At 44.6% G+C, this 18,279-nt stretch overlaps 1 protein-coding gene across 5 annotated transcripts in view; it reads right to left on the bottom strand.

Annotated features, from left to right (window-relative positions):
* TP63 (tumor protein p63) overlaps positions 1–18,279 on the bottom strand; it is a 154,156-nt gene that overhangs the window by 126,531 nt on the left and 9,346 nt on the right. The window lies entirely within an intron of this gene.

Below are 18,279 nucleotides of genomic sequence, written 5' to 3'. Positions count from 1 at the left end.
AAAATGACTCACTTCTTTTCAAAAGTTTTTTCCTTGCTCCAAATAAAAAAACAAATGGTGGAATAAGTCATTTCCATTGTATTTAGCTGCTCTTTGTGGTTTTTACCAGTAGCCACAACTGTCTGTGTTGACTTAAGTATTATTTATAAGGTACAAGGAATAAGTTGTGGAAAAACCAATTGGGGATTTGACAAACTGCAAGAAAAGACCTTGGAAGTTTTCTTGGTCTTCACTGTGCCTAACACTTATCACCACCAGTAACTTTCTGTCTCATACCTTTTTCTGGCCCTGATTGGAGAGTTTTGCAATTTCTTCATCTTCCATATTACAGACTAGAAGAACCTTTGCAGGAAAGCATCCAACAGCAGTGACAGACACTCTTTCAGCAACCAAAAGAAAAAAAAAAAAAAAAAAAAAAGAAAATGCAGGCATCTTATTCAGATTAATTGTTTCTCTGGAAGGAGACCTGCAGCCATCCCAGCTGGAACAAGATCATCATTCCCCAAAACACACAGTAGATGCAGAGATGCCTGAGCAGGCACATGGCAGCCTTGGATTACCGGGATTGATGAGGGCAGCGAGGGTACTTCTGTGCTGATGGTGCACAAACCAATTCAGGTCTGGAAACGATATGGCCACGTTTCCAGGCACTGTTGTGCACACCCAGTCACTGTGTTTCTGGACAGGAGTAACATGCTGAAATGGCACTTTTCTAGCCTGCAGTTATTTACTGGCTCATATCTCTGGTTGACAGATCCCTATTTTATGCCCTACAATGGTAACACCACCTGGTTCCTCCCATGGCAAAACCACCTGGTTCCTTTCTCTTCCCCTCATTTTTCTTAGCTCAAACAGCTTAAATTTATCAGCAAGGCCAAAATTTTCATTTTCAACTAACTTTTCAGAACTGTTTCAAACTAGTTAATACCTGAAGACACAGGAAATGTTTTATTTCCACCAAATTTATCACAGAAGTTTTATTCAGTGTTTCCAGGTTAATGTACTGTATTTGTTTGGAAGAAAAACATTTTTTTAAAGTCCACTTTGTTTCATTAATATCTTGACAGTTTTTCCCTCTTAGGATGAATGCAAACATATCTTAGAGTTCCCCAAGCAACAGAAATGTTCTTTCCTCTCCAGTACTACTCTGATAGCTACCTGAATATATTGGCTGCATATTGGGACCTGGACTTGATTATTTACAGCAAGTCTGGCCACCTTTCTTAAAAGGTCCTTTTCATTGGAAATAGCAACAAGGCAACCTGGGACGGTAACAGAGGAATCTAGTCAATGCCCTATAAAAACAAATACTCTGAGCCTGACCATTAGAACATCACAGGCTTGTAAAGTTTGCGGAAAACTTTTCTGGTTTGATTAGGACAAGACAACCCAGTTGCTCCCCTTGCCTCACCTCTGAATTTGTCTCAAATCAGGGCAGAAGTCAAATACAGGCAGCATGATTCATGTGCCTCCCACCTCAATCCACCCTCTTCTTCTTGGAAAATGAGTTGTCATTTGCTCTGAAGTTGTATTTCTCTCAAGTTAACGTTTATAGGAACCATAACCTGTTTCCTGAGTTGTTTTGGCATAAATCGGTCTATTAGTGAGACAATCTTACTGCAGAACACAGCAGGATGGTGACAAAAAGGGCTTTCCTGCAGCAAGACCATGTGGTCCTTGTGCATTCAGCTCATCTAATTTGTTTTTTACACTCCACAGCAACTCCACTGGCACACAAACAGAATCAGAATAGAACCCAAACTGACTTTGGGTCAATCGAACAGACTTTTGAACTACACAGCTTTGTCTGCTGTAGGAAAATCGATGCTGGACGCCCTAAATCAAGGCTAAGAGCAATGCAAACTTGAATAACCCCAGAGCCATCCTTACCCCATAAAAGAACTGTAGCTAATCTCATCTACTGTTAATTAGATCAAAGAAGAGAAAGAGAGGCCCGGTTCCAAGACCAAGGAGATCTGGACATGCAGCAACTTCATTTTCTTTGAATCTTGTGTCCATACTGATGCTCATCTAAGTTTTCTTGGCAAGACTACTTGCAGTCCAGCTTTAAGCATGTCCTCCTTCACCACTCTCTCTAAAGTAAGATATCCTGCCCCAGGCTAGCAGCCTCTTTGGTTTGTACTGGTCCCTCATCAGAGTACATGGAACTGCCATCTAATTCCCTGGCTCCCTCAAGCCAGCCCTTGATACTATAAATCTTGGGCTCTTTGAAATTGCACATGAAATCTTCATTGGCTCAGCCATTGTTAAGTCATGATTAATAATCAAAATAATAAAATGTAAAAGAAAAGTTAATTACACCCATCCTGGTAACTAAAGTGAATAGATCTCTTGCACACAAAACAAATCCCTGTACATTGACTTCCTCTGAGTCACGCCCCAATACACCCAAGCCTCGCCTCACAAAGGTATTTCTCATGTCATCGTAGCCTAAAGCAAACACCTACACTCTCTCGAGCCTACAGAAGAGACAACCCAACCTTGCACCATTGGGATCAAAGGTGCAAATGCCACCATATTCCCCAGGATGTCCTGCAATTAGCAGGCGATAAAACGGAGACAGTAGCTTGACCCAAGGTAATTTTTCTAAAGAGAAAGAATGAGTGATGGTTTCTGCTGTAGTTTAAGGCTCCAGACATTGGACCAGCTGCAACAAACGAAAGGAGGAGTCAGCTCCTCTGTTCTCATTCAGCTCTGAAGATCATGGCTCAGATGGAGTGAAATGAGGCTTTTGCACAATCTGCCTCATTTCAGACTGGGGCTTGCAGAGATGCTTGGAGAACTGTGTGTCGCTCTTCATTCAAAAACATAGACATAGAGAGAGGAAAAAAAGATGGAAGAGCAGACAGACACAATGCTACCAGAGCAATGACGGAGATGAAAAAACAAGAACAAAAAAGAGGGGAAGGCTGGAGTGTTGGAAACGCTTTCAAGAAGACAGCTGTCTCCAGTTTGTTTTGTTTGGGTTTGTGTTTCTGAGCATGTCCCCATCTGATATCTCCATCTGTGGTGCTTCAGAACATCCCTGGACAAACACTTTTTTCCAACACCCATGGGCAGGGTGTCTTACAGAAGAGCACTTTTTGTGCAATGGTCATCCACAGAGCAACCTTGCACAAGCTCTAGCCCCTGAAGAGTGGCGTTTCCAACCAGACCTAGAAAATTTAATAAGGATTCGCTCTCTCAAGTTAAGAAGGGCAGGTCATGTTACGGTCACATACTGCCCTTAGCTTGTTTCAAACCAGACTAGAGTGAAGCCTCAGTAAATCTCAGCCTCCACAAAGTGACCTCAGGTGCCTCTGGGCTGCAGCTGCTTCTCACCGCTGTGTCATGCGGCCTCAGCTCCTTGGCTAGCCAACTGCCTGCTGTGGTTGCCCTGCCAAAGCTGCAGTACGGCTGGACATCAATTCCCAAAGCTGACAGCTGGAGCCATGACCTGGTGCACCACCATTATGCTGTTATCACCCAACACACTCTGCACTTGCCCCATGCTGGCTGCTTCACCAGGAAGATCCATGTGTCCCAACAGCAAGCCCTCACACTTCTCATATCTTCCAAGTACCTGCTAGTGACAAAACAGAGGACACTCTGCCACTACGCTCTCCCTGGGGCCACCAGGATTGTTGAGGGGGGGTTTGGTGGGCCACCACCCCCTTCGAGGGGGTGCCAAACCCTCAGTCAGGGTGGGAGCTGACCCTCAGTCCAGAGTTATACCATCCAGCTGTTGTGCTCTGGGTTGGATGATGCTTGTCCTGGGCTATTTTGGGTAGCTTAATCATTATTTATTTAGGGCAAGATTCATACTTGCAACATTCAAGCCTGAAGCAACAGCTTTCATGCCAGCAGGGTGACCAGTATAAACAAGGCCAGAACCAGGGGCATTAGACACAGAAAGGACACTAAATGAACACTCTTCATGGCCAATGTATTATCTGCAGGGCTTTCCAGCCTCAGCAATTAGAAGCAAAAGTTAAAAAATAAAGTCAAAAAAGTGAGTGAAGAAGGAGTTTCACTTCACTAACAGCTGTGTGTGGCAAGAAACCATTCCGTGGTTCTGTGGCTGGGTCCAACTGAGCTGGATTTTCAGCAATAGTGCCCTTGAGACAAGATGAGAAATTGTGAGGGTCCTCACCTCCTTCTCAGCTCACAGACATCTACTGCATCCCTGAATTTATAGCTGCTGAAAACCCCAGGAGACTGAGAGAGGCGATGAGGGGAGCAATTACACCCACATCACTAACTGAAGTGCTTTGGTACCTGTCCGTGCCAGCAGTGTCCCTACCTAATTCCAAATGGTATGGAAAAGGAACATCATTAGCAGCATGCAGCACGCTGATGTGTTTCAAAATCTTTGCTGGAATACCGACAGCCAGCCAAACAAACAGAGCCATTGCAGCATGCTCTGCTATCTGCCCCATCTACAAATAAGGGCTCTCCTGATTTCGGTATTAGTAACCTGCAGTGAGGAATTCTGCCTGCGGAGCTGCCAGGCCTGTGCCAGGCAGACAAACATCAGGGTTTCTTTGCAGCACCCAAGTGCGCAGAGACCCAAAGAAAGGTGATAGTGATGGCACAGTTGGATAGTCCCGAAATACCAGTTTCCCCATAAATACGCAAATCAATTAAAGGTTACGAAATGCAGTAATTTTCTATGGGTGTAGCTACATGCTTCTCAATTTAATGAGCAAGTAAATGAAGTTGGGAGAGGGAAAGCAAAAACACACTTTCAGCTTCTATTGTTTTGTTCCTCCAAACTTCACAAACCCTGGGTCACACCTGGTGACCCTTATAGGACCTTCCAGTCAGTGTCATCCTGCAAACTGTCATTTCTGCCTGCCATCCCCCTAAGCCTGATGGCTCTTGGCAGGAGGGAGCAGTAGAACTGCCTGTCAGGCACAGAAAGTCTGGCAGCGGATGGAGCATAATCAAACTAATTTTGCAGTGAGACTGAGACGTGCGGAAAAGAACTGGGCAAGAAAAAAATAGCAGAAAATATTCAGGGCTGGAAATGGGACTCTCTGATTCTAACATTGCCCCGTTTTTTTTTCTTCAATTAATATTTTGACTGCGTTCCTTTTCCAAAGTCAGATAAGGCACATTAAGCATCCAGAGGGGTTTCATATCTCCTGCAGGAGAACATCCCTACCCTTACACAAAGGACAGACGTCCTGGATGTTCCTCTCTGTCAAAGAGCAGGATCATTTCCCAGATGACTTCAGGTTAACTCTTTATGATGCCCCAACTTTGCTTCTTATGACTTGATCTCCTCAGTATCCTAACTTTAAAACCAAACATTTTTTTTGGAGCTTTAGAGGCAAGCAGTCACATATCCCTATGAACCTTTCAGCTTGTTTGCCTTGTTCACTTTACACAGTGGAAATTTTTCTAATTCAGAGCTATGACAGGTAACTTTACATTTATTTCATTCTCTGATTGACTTTTTTTTTGTGGTCATCCTTTGCAGCAACCCAATTTTTATAGAGAGATATGGTGATTCATTTTGCTGGCTGCCCAAGGCTGGGGGAACAATAAGGACTAGCCCATGCACAGGCAATAATAGGTTTTCTGAATCATTCTGCAACAATTTCTTGGCATTGCACTTGGGAGATGAGATACACCTCCAGATTTCTCCACTCCTCAAAATAGAAGATACTGCCACTTGGGTACATTAAGTAATTGAAAAAGTAGGATTAGAGTTGCTCTGCCATTACAGCTGTTCATAGAATTTCATTATCCTATTTGCTGGTGCACAGACCCATATTTGGTTACAATGTGCTGCGTACAAATCCACTGCTGTGATGAGCTTTGTCATGCTATGCGCCCTAGTCCTAAGTGCTCGGGCCACTTTCAAGGGTTTGGTCCCAGAATCAGGAACTGATGCTCCTAGACCTGGCCAGAAACCTGACATTCCTTCCAGGAGAGGGCAGCAGCCTTCACTCATGACTCAGAGCTGATGAAACCACTGCTTTCTGGTCACCGGCAGTTTTGACAGCTAAAATTAGAGATTTCTGCTGTGCTGGGATGCAGAAAGATGCAGACTACTTTCATTGAACTGACTTCCAACATTAGCATATCTGAACAAGGTGCTTAGCTAACATATGCATCAGCAGGATCAATAAGACAGTATTCATGCCCTGGAATAATTCCTGTTTCATTTCAGTTACAGAAGGGAAATCGTGAGTGTAATTGTTAACACAAGACCAGTCAATCTTAACAACCTTAACTGTGCTTCCCCAAAGCATATCTCAGCTTTGATATTAGAGCTGTTCGTTGGACTCCTCCTGGGGTCAATTCACTGCTGCACAGCCATCCCGTTCTCCATGTAATAGGGCATAGGGAATTCATTCTACTTCTCACAAAGAACCACTCCACAACCCTTAGTTTAAATTTGCATTGCCTTTAAAACTTTTAAAAAGAGGGTTTTGGTAGGCCGGAGGAGCTGGCTTTGCAATACACTTCTAAGGCAATAATACCTTTCACATTCTGTAACATCTGAAATATAGGGATGACATAAACCCCACGGAGGCTCATATCACCAAGGTACTGCTAACTCGAGCCCTGCAGCCCATCTCATTGGGTGCAGAGGACAAACGCTGCACCCAATCACCCTCCCACAGTAAGCAAAGATGCTTGGATACTTTGCCTTGGAGTCATGTCCTGCCGTCAGTGGTAACCCTAGAAAGACTGTATTTTCAGTTTGGTCATTACATAATTTACAAAAATATCCCAGGCTGTGATCCCAGCACAAAGGGCACATGACAGCGCAGGTGGAGCTCTGCTTCACCTCGAGAGGATGCTAAGTTAAAACCAACGTGGAGGTCAGTGGCAGCAAGGGCAACGTGTCAGCATTTGGCTTTCTGGAGAGGTAGCCTGGTGTTTGGAGAACATTTATAATCACTCTGGGAGACCTGAACACATCTCATTGCTTTGAGACACTTCTTTTCAAACCAGAGGCATACAAGACTGGACTTTCATTTGTTTGTTGGTTTCTGTTTTGTTTTAGAGTGAAGTTCTGAAGAGAAATACCTTCAAGATGGATTTTTCAGCTATTGAGATGACACAACCACACAAGCATGCCAGGAAATCAGACGGTCTACTTCCCATCCTCCTATGGCACTGGTAAGGACACGATGCTCAGGTGTGTGATAAAGTTGCTATTGCATAATGAGCTATTCACGTCACCCAACACAGAGCGAGTGATTATGTCCTGGTCCTACTCCAATGTAGCTTGGCTCTTTCTCCACACGCTAAGGGTAATTTGCTACAAGGTAGGTTTCCATGTGCGTACTGTTATCCTACAGTGATGGATATTATTAAATGTCTGTAATGTGAACAGTGCCTGTTGCCTCCCTGGCACAAAGAAAGGCAGGCTTGACCTCACCAAGCACGTAAGCACATGCTGGCTACCATGCAAGCTGGCCAACTGACGTCAGTATAACTGCTTTCATGGCCATGTGCTGCACTGCAACAGCGTCCATGTGTCAAGGGCACGAATACAAGAAGTGCTTGCACACACATTTTGGTGGGTCAGGTAAGCTTTCCGAGAAATACTAACCCACAATCAGCTCACTGTGAAGCACAAGCCTGACCGTCTAGTTTGTAAATAGCTTATGCATCTGGAGGCAGGATAGCTTATTCTTATGTTTCTTTTCTCTATATTTATATTAGGTAGAGATTTGAACTGACTGAAAAATTGTTCCATTTTCCTAGGGAGTTGCATTTGATGCAGTAAGCAAGAAAATCTTCTCAATGAAAACTTTTGAAAATTGCATGGCTTGTGAAACAGGAGGGATTTGGGCAAGAAAAGGGTTGTTGCTATGGGAAAAATAAAGCTTGAAAGGAGCAAAGATCACTTTTACAACTTGGGGAAGAAAGGATACTGAAAATCTAAAAAGCAATCATCTAGGAAAATCTTGAGAATCTTTAAAGTTAGACACCTCTGCATCTCTCTGCAGCTCAGTTGTGGGGTTGTGTGCCTGATGTTTGACAGTGCTAGGAGCCAGGCTTATGGGTCATTACCAATCTCAGCTGAGCTAACCTTCCATGATTTTGACAGTAATGCAATTGCTAAAAGCCCAGGCAAGACTACCCAGAAAATCTCACACATGAAGCCAGTCACTAGATCGAGCTGTAATTCCCAAGTGGATGTAAACTCAGAAACTCTTAGCTTTTAGTTTGTAAAATACTCTAGCTACAGAGAACAATATGAACTAAATAGTACCTCAGAGCTGGGCTGTCTTCCAAGCTCCATCTCACCTCTCCTGAGAGCCTGACTGACAAACTCCTGGTATTGCAGAATAACAAATGTTTGAAGCTTGGTGCCTCTGGGTGCTCCTCTGAAGCCTTAGGTACTTAAATACCTGCATCTGTAGTCTTGAATAAACACTAAGTTTCATAGAATGACTTTGCTTAAAGGGCATTGACTATATGTATAATGAAGAACATTTTTCTTTCCCCTCATACCTCCCCAAAAAGGGAGGAGGAGATTTTTTAATTTTTTTTTTTTCCCTTTCATTTATGGAAGTCCCTGGAGAAAGACAAGGAATGTCACAAAGAGAGGCACAGTCATCCTGAAAGCATTTGTGTGGGTATCATGAAAATGTTGTGGGCTTCAGCTAGCTGAGGAGCGGAAGCTGTGCTCCTCAAGCAGGTGACTGATGAGACACTCCTGGCAGCTGATTACTAGCAAAGAGTCAGAACAATAGTTGCGGTGAAGAGCATCTGAATAACCAGCAGGGTGGATATATGGCCAATGAACTCTAGGTGAATAATTTCACACAAAATAAATTTGTAAAACTGTTTGCAAAACATGACCTCATATTTAGAGAGAAAATTTGGTGATGAATTTTGTCTGTCGAGGTGAGAGGAGATGAGTGTATTGGATTTCAGAGGCAAAACATGTTTTATGAGAGTCACTTTTCTATTCAAGAGCTCCCCACTCTACTGCTAAGTCTTGACCTGACATACCTTGAACACAGCACAGTCCTGAGTGCTGTTTGGAGTGAAAAGGCTATGACCTGCCAGGTAAGAGCTGTATTTTGAGCATTTTCAGGAATACAGTGCCTGCAGCAAATCCTGAGCACATCGAATGCTGCAGGGTACCAAGTGTCACAGCAGGACAACGCACACTCTGAGCAGCCTAAGCAACATATAGAGAATTTCTCCTAACTAGACCCAGTCAGCTGTGAGCTTCATGGAAATTTGGGAATTTTGGATCAGATCACAGCTCATTTGCATCTCAAAAAGGATCATATCAGAAAACACACCCAACACAAACTTCATCACTAGATTTAGATGATTAGGTGTTCTAGAAACTTGGACTACATAAAGAGGTAAGTAACTAGAGGAAAAAGGACAACTGCTCATGAATTCTACCAAGGCACAAGAGAAGAAGCAGGTGGCCAGCAGGGAGAAGAGACCAACAGCACAGACCTTTGCACATAGAAGTGAAATTCTTCATGCCAGATAGAGTGCTTTTAAAGTAAAATGTGTAATCAGGAGGGATTACACCCCCCTCCCTGTTTTTTTTGTCCCTCCGTCAAATTAAAAAAGAATACTTGCATGTGTGAGAGCGAATCTCCCCTCTGGAAGAGCAGGTAGGCAGGCAGTGGCAGCTTTGAATTCTGTGCCCAGGGGCAACTGCTGTTCTGGTCTCCAATGATGACTATTTTCCATCTGTCTGACTGTGGGACTATACGATGATATAGTATAGAAAACCACACCATTTTTCACTCCTTGTCATATGCTTCGTGAAGTCCTAAGAGGCAGATGTTATTCCTTCCCAATGATTGGATACAAGCTACAAATTTCTTTAAAGCTGCCTGTCAAGCAGTTATTAGGTCTCACCAGAATGAAAATTCACCTTCTTTTCCAAAAACAAAACAAAATGAAAAAAATGCCCAGAAACAAAAGAAATCGCATGAGAAAAGTCCTCCTCCAATACTTGTCAGAGATACAAATGGGAAAGTTATCACTTGCTCAAAAGTACAAGCAGCAAGGAGGGAACGTACACGATGTATCTTGTACAAGTGCACAAACACACTTCCATTTGTCAGCCACAGCAGCAGTTTTCCTTCCACAAAAACCAGTTGCTACAGGAGGGGAAAGGAGCTCTATGGACACCATGCGAACACATCTAAATGTGGAAGGCAAGGATAGCAGCACGCTTTAGGACACCAGGGCTGGCCCTCTGACGTGGTGCAGTCTGCCAACATTACTAGCCACTGTACTTTTCACCAGGTGACCTCTCCTTGCATCTCCATACCAGCACAGAAGTTGACTTCATACAAGCACATCCACACGCAGGGAAAACTTGCTAATTGTCCCTAGTGCCCAACAGCGCAAAAGCATATGGCCACCAAGGGGCAGATGAATGCCATGACAAGTGCAGCAGCGTACCTCCCTGCTGATCAGTCTCCCAGACCCTTTAATGAGCTTGTAAAAGAAAGAAAAACAACAACAACAAAAAGCAAGCAAACAAAGAACACACGAGGAAAAAAAAAAAAAGCTGAGAAATGCGTGTGAATTGTGAAGGCAGCAGGCCTCTGAGGGCCAGCAGGCCTATTAACACCCAGAGGGACTGCAAGTGCCTGCATTAGCTTTTTGGCCAAGGCTGCTTCTGCAAAGGGTCATCCAGGGAGCACAGGGAATGACAGCATGGCCTGAAAGATGAGAGGGAAGCAGCGGGGTACGCGGAGGTGCCCAGGCAGCACGGCCATCCATCCATCAAAGCAAGCAGCTGCAGGACCCCTGAGCGTGAAGGGAAAGGGATGTGTGTATCCCGTGTGTTTTGCTTTCACCACGTTCCCTATGCAGGCTGTCACGGGCCTGCATTGCCATGTCCCCTAGTCCGTGCTGAGCCTGCCCAGCAGCCCGTTCCTGCAAAACGTGGCCTTCCCCGTCCCTTCTCCATGAGGGTGGCTGATTTAAGGCCCTCACCGTGGCAAGGCAGACACTAAAGGGAGCCTCTGGGTCTGAGTGGCAGGGCCTGAGGAGGCAGGAGCTGGCAAGCCCAGCAGGAAAAAATCCTGTCACCCCGCAGAGGCCCTGACCTGTGTGAAGAGCTGGCCAGCTTCCACAGGGCAAAAAGGCTCCCAGTCCACCCTCAAAATGAGGGTCTGACACCCCTGGTGTGTAGGTAAGGTCAGCACAGAAAATGGCACCTATCTATCCTTCACACCCCAAACTGCCTTGGAAGGCTCTCAGCCAGCCTGGGCAGGTTTAGAGCTCACCAAGCACTTACCCACTTGTCTGCAAGCCTGCTTAGATGTGCTTTACAGTCTCACGTCTTCTGTAAGGGCCTCCTCTTCCACAAAGGCATGTGTAAATCCTACACGTAGACACGGACCAGGATTTTCCCCATCTCATTCACATGAAAGCACTGGGTTCCCCTTCACACGCTGTAAGTGGCAGTGGGCAGCAGATCACAGCATGGGTGATCCTCCAGCTTCTGCCATGAAACAGCCACCAGAAACTCAGCAGGGCACTGGGGCACCTTGCTGGGGCCAGAACAGAACAGGATTTTTCTGTGAGAATTTCTATTTTTCAGATTATCAGCATTTTCCACCAAATCTAACAACTAAAATTCAATTTTTATAATACTTCCTTGGGCTGGGCAAATTTTTAACATCCACGTGGGCACTGCTGATGACTGATGGAGGGAGGAGATTAAGAAAAAGCAAGGCAGCTCCTGCTGCACAACAGCATCATGTTCATATGCAAAGCCAGAAACCCAGGGCGAGGGTCAGCTCAAGTAAAGACCAGTTAGGTTGCTAAAAGCTTACACGGGTGGAAAAGGTGACCAAATAGATTCAGGGAATTTGCACCTATCACGTGTCAAGAAAGTATTATGACAGTATGGGAAAGGACCTGGAGCAAACACCACCAAAATAGCATGTTTGCTATTTTCAGACTTATCCTAAGCCATAAATGACTGGGGTACAGCCAGAGGCAGGATCTGGGCTACACAAATCCATAGCCTCAGTCAGTATGGACACTCACTAGTGACATGTACTGGACTCTGTGGACTACTTCTGGGGTTCTGTTGGAACTGCTTCACCTCCCTATAAATGCCTAAATGTTCATCAGATTAACATGTGTACACTGGATGTCACAGTACACTGGTCAGGGCTGGCATCTGGAACAGAAAACTGAAACACAAGTTCCTTGATTCTCTTGCGGGCTTCATCATATGAAAGCTCCTGCTATCATTGCAGTGTAAGACCACAGAGCATAGTCTTAATAACTCCCCCAAAATTTGTTTCTCCCCCAGCAGCACCAATTCTATGAAAACCTGAATTTCTAAAAAGTGCTACAATATAAGCTGATGGTATCTCCTAAAATGCTGGCAAACTGCTCTAAGGTCCCAAGCTCTGCTGGCTGGTAACCATGGCACTGCAAATTCTGTTTGCTAAATACTGGCCCTGAAAGGGAAGGCAAAGGTGAGAAGCTCTTAGGCTACACCACATGTTGCTAAGCCACTAAGCAATAACATGTTGTGTATCTGACAGGTTTGATGGCATCAGTTAGAACAGGCATGTGACTCAGCCCTACCAATGCTGCACCGAACCTTTTAAAGCACATGGCTAGATTTCATTTCTACCTCTTCAAATCCATAGGTGATAGTGGAAGAGAAGAAAAAATGAGAAAAAAAAAAAAAAAAAAAAAAAAAACCAACTTTAAATTCAGTTCACAGCGACAGCAAAGGACCAAACTGACAAGCTGGCTAACTTCATAAGTGACGGATATTTCCTCAGTGCAAGATAGCCAGGCCTTTTCACTTGCAGCCATCGACACTCAGTCAGGAGTACCCCTGACTTCCCAGACACCAGGAACCACCACCCTCAGCCCTCCTGACCCTTGGCAATAAGGCTGGTGTTTGACAGGAGAACCAGAAGTGACCTGGGCCCTGCACCCTCAGGGCCTTAGGATTCCAACTTCCAGTGGTCTTCTAGTGGGATGCAAAGAACTTTAAAGCTCCTTAATAAAAGCTCGCAGAGATCTCAGTGCTCTTGAAGTAACCACCTGGAACAGCCTGGTCAGGCTATGCCTGCACTAGAACCAGGGCCCAGTGGTATGGCAGCTGGTTTAGCATCCTAAAACTCTCCTCTGCTCCATGAACAATGTCCTTTGGACAAAATGAAATAAATTTATGCCCCTATTGGGACCGTTTGCCTTTGAAAATGTTAACCTTCCACTATTTAGACAGGGACAGGAGAACAAGGGGGAAGGGAAGCAAACAGCATTGCACAGTAGGTGCAGCCAGCAGCCAACCTGTTGAGTCACTCCTCTTTGGAACACTGAGATTTTAGGGTAGCATAAGGCTCTCACCATTTACCTTTCCTGGCCACCCTACACAGCTCTTTCTTGCAAGGATGAGTGTTGAAGAGCCTCGAGTGTTTCTGCAGACACTAACTGCATGTGGCTAGTCCAAGCCATAATTTACCAATACCAGCTGGCTCTCGGGATGAGCAGAAACATGTTGGAATCAGGATGTGTAAAGAAACTCTATTAAATTATTTTTTTACTGGCTACCTGTGCTCATGAATTCAGTTTGCACATAGTTCATGAAAGGAGCTACCATGAGAGCAGATGAAAGAGAGGATGAGGTTCACGTTCCCCATGAATGCAGCATGGCTAGCCTAGTAGGCATGGCAGCAAGTCCGTTCGGATCAACTCCTGTACTGATGCTCAGAGCACAGGAGAAAACTCATGTCAGGAATCCCACTTCTGCTGGGAGGTTCCCTACCTTGCAACATTTCAAAAGAGAGGACGCCAAGGATCAGTGAGTGGACTGGGATGGAATACAAGCATGCTGTTACTGCTTTCCCCCACCTCCTGCAGCACCTGAAACTCTGAGAATTTGAAATTTACTCCAATTCTTTCGATTTTTACATACACCAGCCCTGTCCTTCTTCAGCACTGCAGGTTAACAGCCAGAGAACTAAGGTGGTGGTGGTTTTTTTTTGTTTGTTTGTTTGTTTGTTTTCCTTCAGGAAGTCTGCTCTCAAAGATTTTTCAACTCAGTTTGGGGCACCAACACAACCAGCTCCTCTTCTTGTACCCAAAACTATTAACCGGAAAGATTTCTACCCAACATCTCTGACAGTTTCGGGGATAGGTCAGCCCCAAACCTCTGGTTTGGAAACTGGCATTTTTCATAGCATGCGGCTCAGACTCAAAGGCCTGCATACAGGATCAAAGCAAAGATTGGCCCCATTATGTCAGTGGCAGTATTCTTACGCTTCATAAAGGTTCCCTGAGCCCTGAGCCTTCAATTGCAAGCACACCACCCACTGCACGAATCCTCTGCCTCAGAGGCTCCATCCCCATGGTACACAGCAGATGTCCGAGGTGCACTTACTGCATCTTCCATCAGTCAGTGCTAGTTACGTGGGAGAGTGTGTGCCCTGCAGCACATTTAGTGGTTATTCGCAGCTTTCTAGCTCATCTTTTTCCTTTCAGTCTCTACCTCAGAAGAGAAGTAGCCTTTATATCAGTGATGCCTGCTAGCCCTCTGTAGTTCATAGCTGACGCAAGTACTTAGAGCCTAGATGCCCTGGGGTTACTAGAGGCTAGAAATGCCTTTTCAGATAGGGCAGAATATGGTATACTGAAGTTTAGGTATAGGAAAAGAGCACCACGGACATGCAAAAATAAAAATAATAAATAAAAAGGAGATAGCTCTTTTCAGTGTCTGAGAAAGACACAGACCACTGGGTCTTTCACCTCCCTGTCCAACCAGCACTGTTATCTGTGGCCACTACTCGATCACCTTCTTACACAGATCTCCTGGGCCAACTGGGTAAGAGGCAAGGAAAGGGAAGGATAGTGCAAAAAGGAAGCCCAGAGTCTTCTCTCTTTATTTCTTTTCAGGACCCAGTTTGGCCATAACACTTGTTACATTGCCCTTATCGAAAGAAGTGTACTTGGCACAAATTTTGCATATTTTTCCATCCCTGGATCTTCTCCACCCTCCATCAGCTTGCACCCAACATCTGGATCTGTACACTTTTTGGAGCAGGGACTCATCTTTCACATATATATGGCAACTAGAAAACACCATCCCCATAATACTGCCCCATCAGTATCAATACAGTGTCGATCTTAAACAGAGACCCATTACAACCCCCCTTGGTTTTGCAGTGATGTTTTTATCTGCATTAGGACTCCACAAGCCAGTTCAATTACAGTGTGTTTTTCGCTAACCACACTAGGCTCTTTTAAAAAACAGCTTATATATGACGAAAGGCCCTAATTAAGAACACAGCAGCCGGGGCAAGATTGTTGTATTACCTTGTTGAAGGCACACTCAGTTAATCCTTGTGGAAAGTCCCCTCCAGTCCCCTGAAGTCATTGTAACATACACACAAGTGTGCGTGTACGGGTATAAATAAAAAAATGCATCATGGCCCTCGGTCACCAAATCCAGCCTTATTTGTAAGCGTTACACTTGCCACAGCCTTTTCTAGCCTTGACGTGATGGGGAGGAGGAAGGTGTCACCTGTTGGTGTCCTTGACAGATGTAAGTGTGGGCACACGAGGGGAGGTATTTCAGAAATGGAAGGAGGCAACACCGCTCTCGGCAGCAATGAAGGGTCCAGAGGAGGCCCCTGATGAAAGGTTCAACACCGAATAGAAATGAAAAGTTATTTGGAACAAAAGGGAATTTGGGGTTGGAGAAAATTCAGGGCAGCGGTCCCTATTCTATGAGAGACAGAGACTGCTAGTAATGGCAGAAGTATTTATTAGCACACAAAACCATCCTCCGTGTAACCTGCTCGTCTGGGGTGATCAGAAAATTTCAAAGAAAATGTAAGGAAAATATGATTTTTGGACCACATTAATGGCAAAGCTGTCACACAATCATCCCTCTCCTCCACATAATGTTTTTTCTCATATAAGCTGCAAGACACAAGCAACTTGCTGGTGATGTTTTAAGATTTTTACAGCAGTTTTGATTTGTGTTTCTAATTGGGCTTTCCAAGAAGAAAAAAAACCAAAAACACAAAACCCAACTGTTTGGATTTAGGGATTTTCCCTGAAAATCTGAAACAGAAATGTGAAGTTGTTTCCTTGTTATGTTTTCTCATGTGCTTGAAATTAACGAGAACAACATTTTCATATCATTTTACAGATGTTGCTCTCTTCCTTCACCCATTTAATCCTCTTTCATCATCTTATGTTCTCAGCCTTGCATGTGTGTGAAAACATCCTACAGAGCAGAGAGCATGGTCAATCTTGGATTCTGGGCACTGCTGTAATGAAGCCACTAATAGCACTACGCGCAGTTTAGCATCTGGTGTATCTGCTGTTCAGGATGGCAGCGCAAACAAGTAGCTCCATAAACTAATATATTAGTTATTTATATTTGGCTTCTGCTTCTTTAATCAGAAACAGTTGTATCCTTGAAGTATAGTGAAAGAAAATTGATTTACAGTGTACCTTTATGCATTTGTATACATACGCGCATGCATGTGTATAGAGCCTCATAGAGAATTGCACACAAAACCCGTTCTCCTGTGTGTTAGCAGTGCCAGAGGGCCACAGGGGAAGAAAAGCAGTCTCCACTTAGCTGAGCACTGGAAACCTGTATTTCAAGTCGCTTCTGTTTGCAGAACCGAGCTGAACTCCCCTGCAACCCAGGTGGGAGGCAGAGCAGCCCTTGCTCCCTGCAGGGACCCAGCTGCAGAGCTCCCCGAGCCCCCGTGCGCACAGAGGGCTGCTCGCATCAGACAGCAGCTCCACAAAACCTCAGTGAGTTGATGGTCAGGGACAAGGGATCCTAGGAAGCTGCTCCTTAGGTACCAGAGAGTGTGGACAGGTCCTTCAACTTCTGATGCCCAGGGGCATAAGAAGTGCCCAATGGCTTATTGCTATTTCAGCAGCGTTTGGGCAGCCCAGGACATTCCAGCTCGCAGCAAGTTTGGACAGGAGATTGCAAGTGTTCCCAACACGAGGGATGCCCCATTTTCTACGCAACCACACGGCTGCCATACCAGAACTGGGCAGAACTGGAAAATTATACCATATATTAACGCGGCATGTGAGAGGGTTATGGTTTACCTTTTGTTCTTCTTTAATGAGAGGGCGGGAGAGGAGGGGGTTAAGGGAGGGGGTGAGATTATGATAGATGAAGAGAACTTGCTTGGCTAACTCTCCATAGCCTGTAGCTACTGCAATATTTATGAAAGGGAAGGTGCACCTTGGCAAGTTAACCTGCCTGAAATTGGAAGGTTTCAGATGAAAGGGAAACCCTGTAAAGCAAACCTGAGAGCACTCGAGAGGAGCACGATGGCAGAGGACAAAAAGCTTTGTTCCCTCTATCTCCTCACCAGGAGTTTCCTTTCCTGAATACTTCACCTTGAAAAAGCACAAAAGAAAGCAAGCTGGGCAGGCCTGCCAGCTTCCTGAGCACAGGAACCCAAGTGCCTACAAACATTGAACTCCCTCCTCTCTATTCAGCAGAAGTCCCCTGGCCTACATTAGCAGAGCACTATTGCACTGCCTGTGATGTTGGAAGGGCCCTGTCCCGACACTGGCTGATTTCCACTGCAGTTTGCTGGGTTTTGAGAGTATTTGCACAGAAAGGGCAGGGCACTTGGGTATCCATTACACGTCTGCTTTTTCAAGAGGAAAACCTTGAAGATGCTATCATTAAAGACATTTCCTGCTTCCTGTGCAATTCTTACCGACTTTTTAAAACAATAAAAAAAGAATTTTCTTTCAACGTTACCAAGATTTCTTATTTCCCAAACACTGCATCAGCATGGAGCTTGGACTTTTTCAGATGAAAAAAATATAATTTAAATGAAAAAAGTATGAATGTTAAGATCCTGCAAAATATTCTCTTGGTTTCTTTTTAAACACAAGGCATGGAAACAAGTTTGAAAATTTTCAGAAAAAAATCTTTGATATAATATAGATAAACTTTAATTAAGATCTTGCCTTTGGGCATATCCACAGCCCTGGCATCTCAGCTCTTATCTACCAGCACGAGGCACTCCCAGTATCCTGTGGTGCCTTGGAAGGAACAAGCTCTGTGCATGCAGGGATGGGTTTCTTTATTTGCTTAACTGTTTCCTCCAGAGAGACAGCTCCCCAAAGCAAGGTGACTTGATACTGTTGGAACCCAAGTTAATTTTTAAATTTGGATAAAAAATAAATCTAGATCTTTCTCATTTTCTCTTCCCACTAAAACAAAGCATTTCAACTGAACTGGATGAGTGGTTGTGTTTTCTATTGCATTCATTTTATTTT

Source organism: Anas platyrhynchos, chromosome 9 (assembly GCF_047663525.1).
Source record: "Anas platyrhynchos isolate ZD024472 breed Pekin duck chromosome 9, IASCAAS_PekinDuck_T2T, whole genome shotgun sequence".
Classification (NCBI taxonomy): domain Eukaryota; kingdom Metazoa; phylum Chordata; class Aves; order Anseriformes; family Anatidae; genus Anas; species Anas platyrhynchos.
Note: the sequence above shows the minus strand (reverse complement) of the source record. Positions and strands in the feature narration are given on the sequence as shown.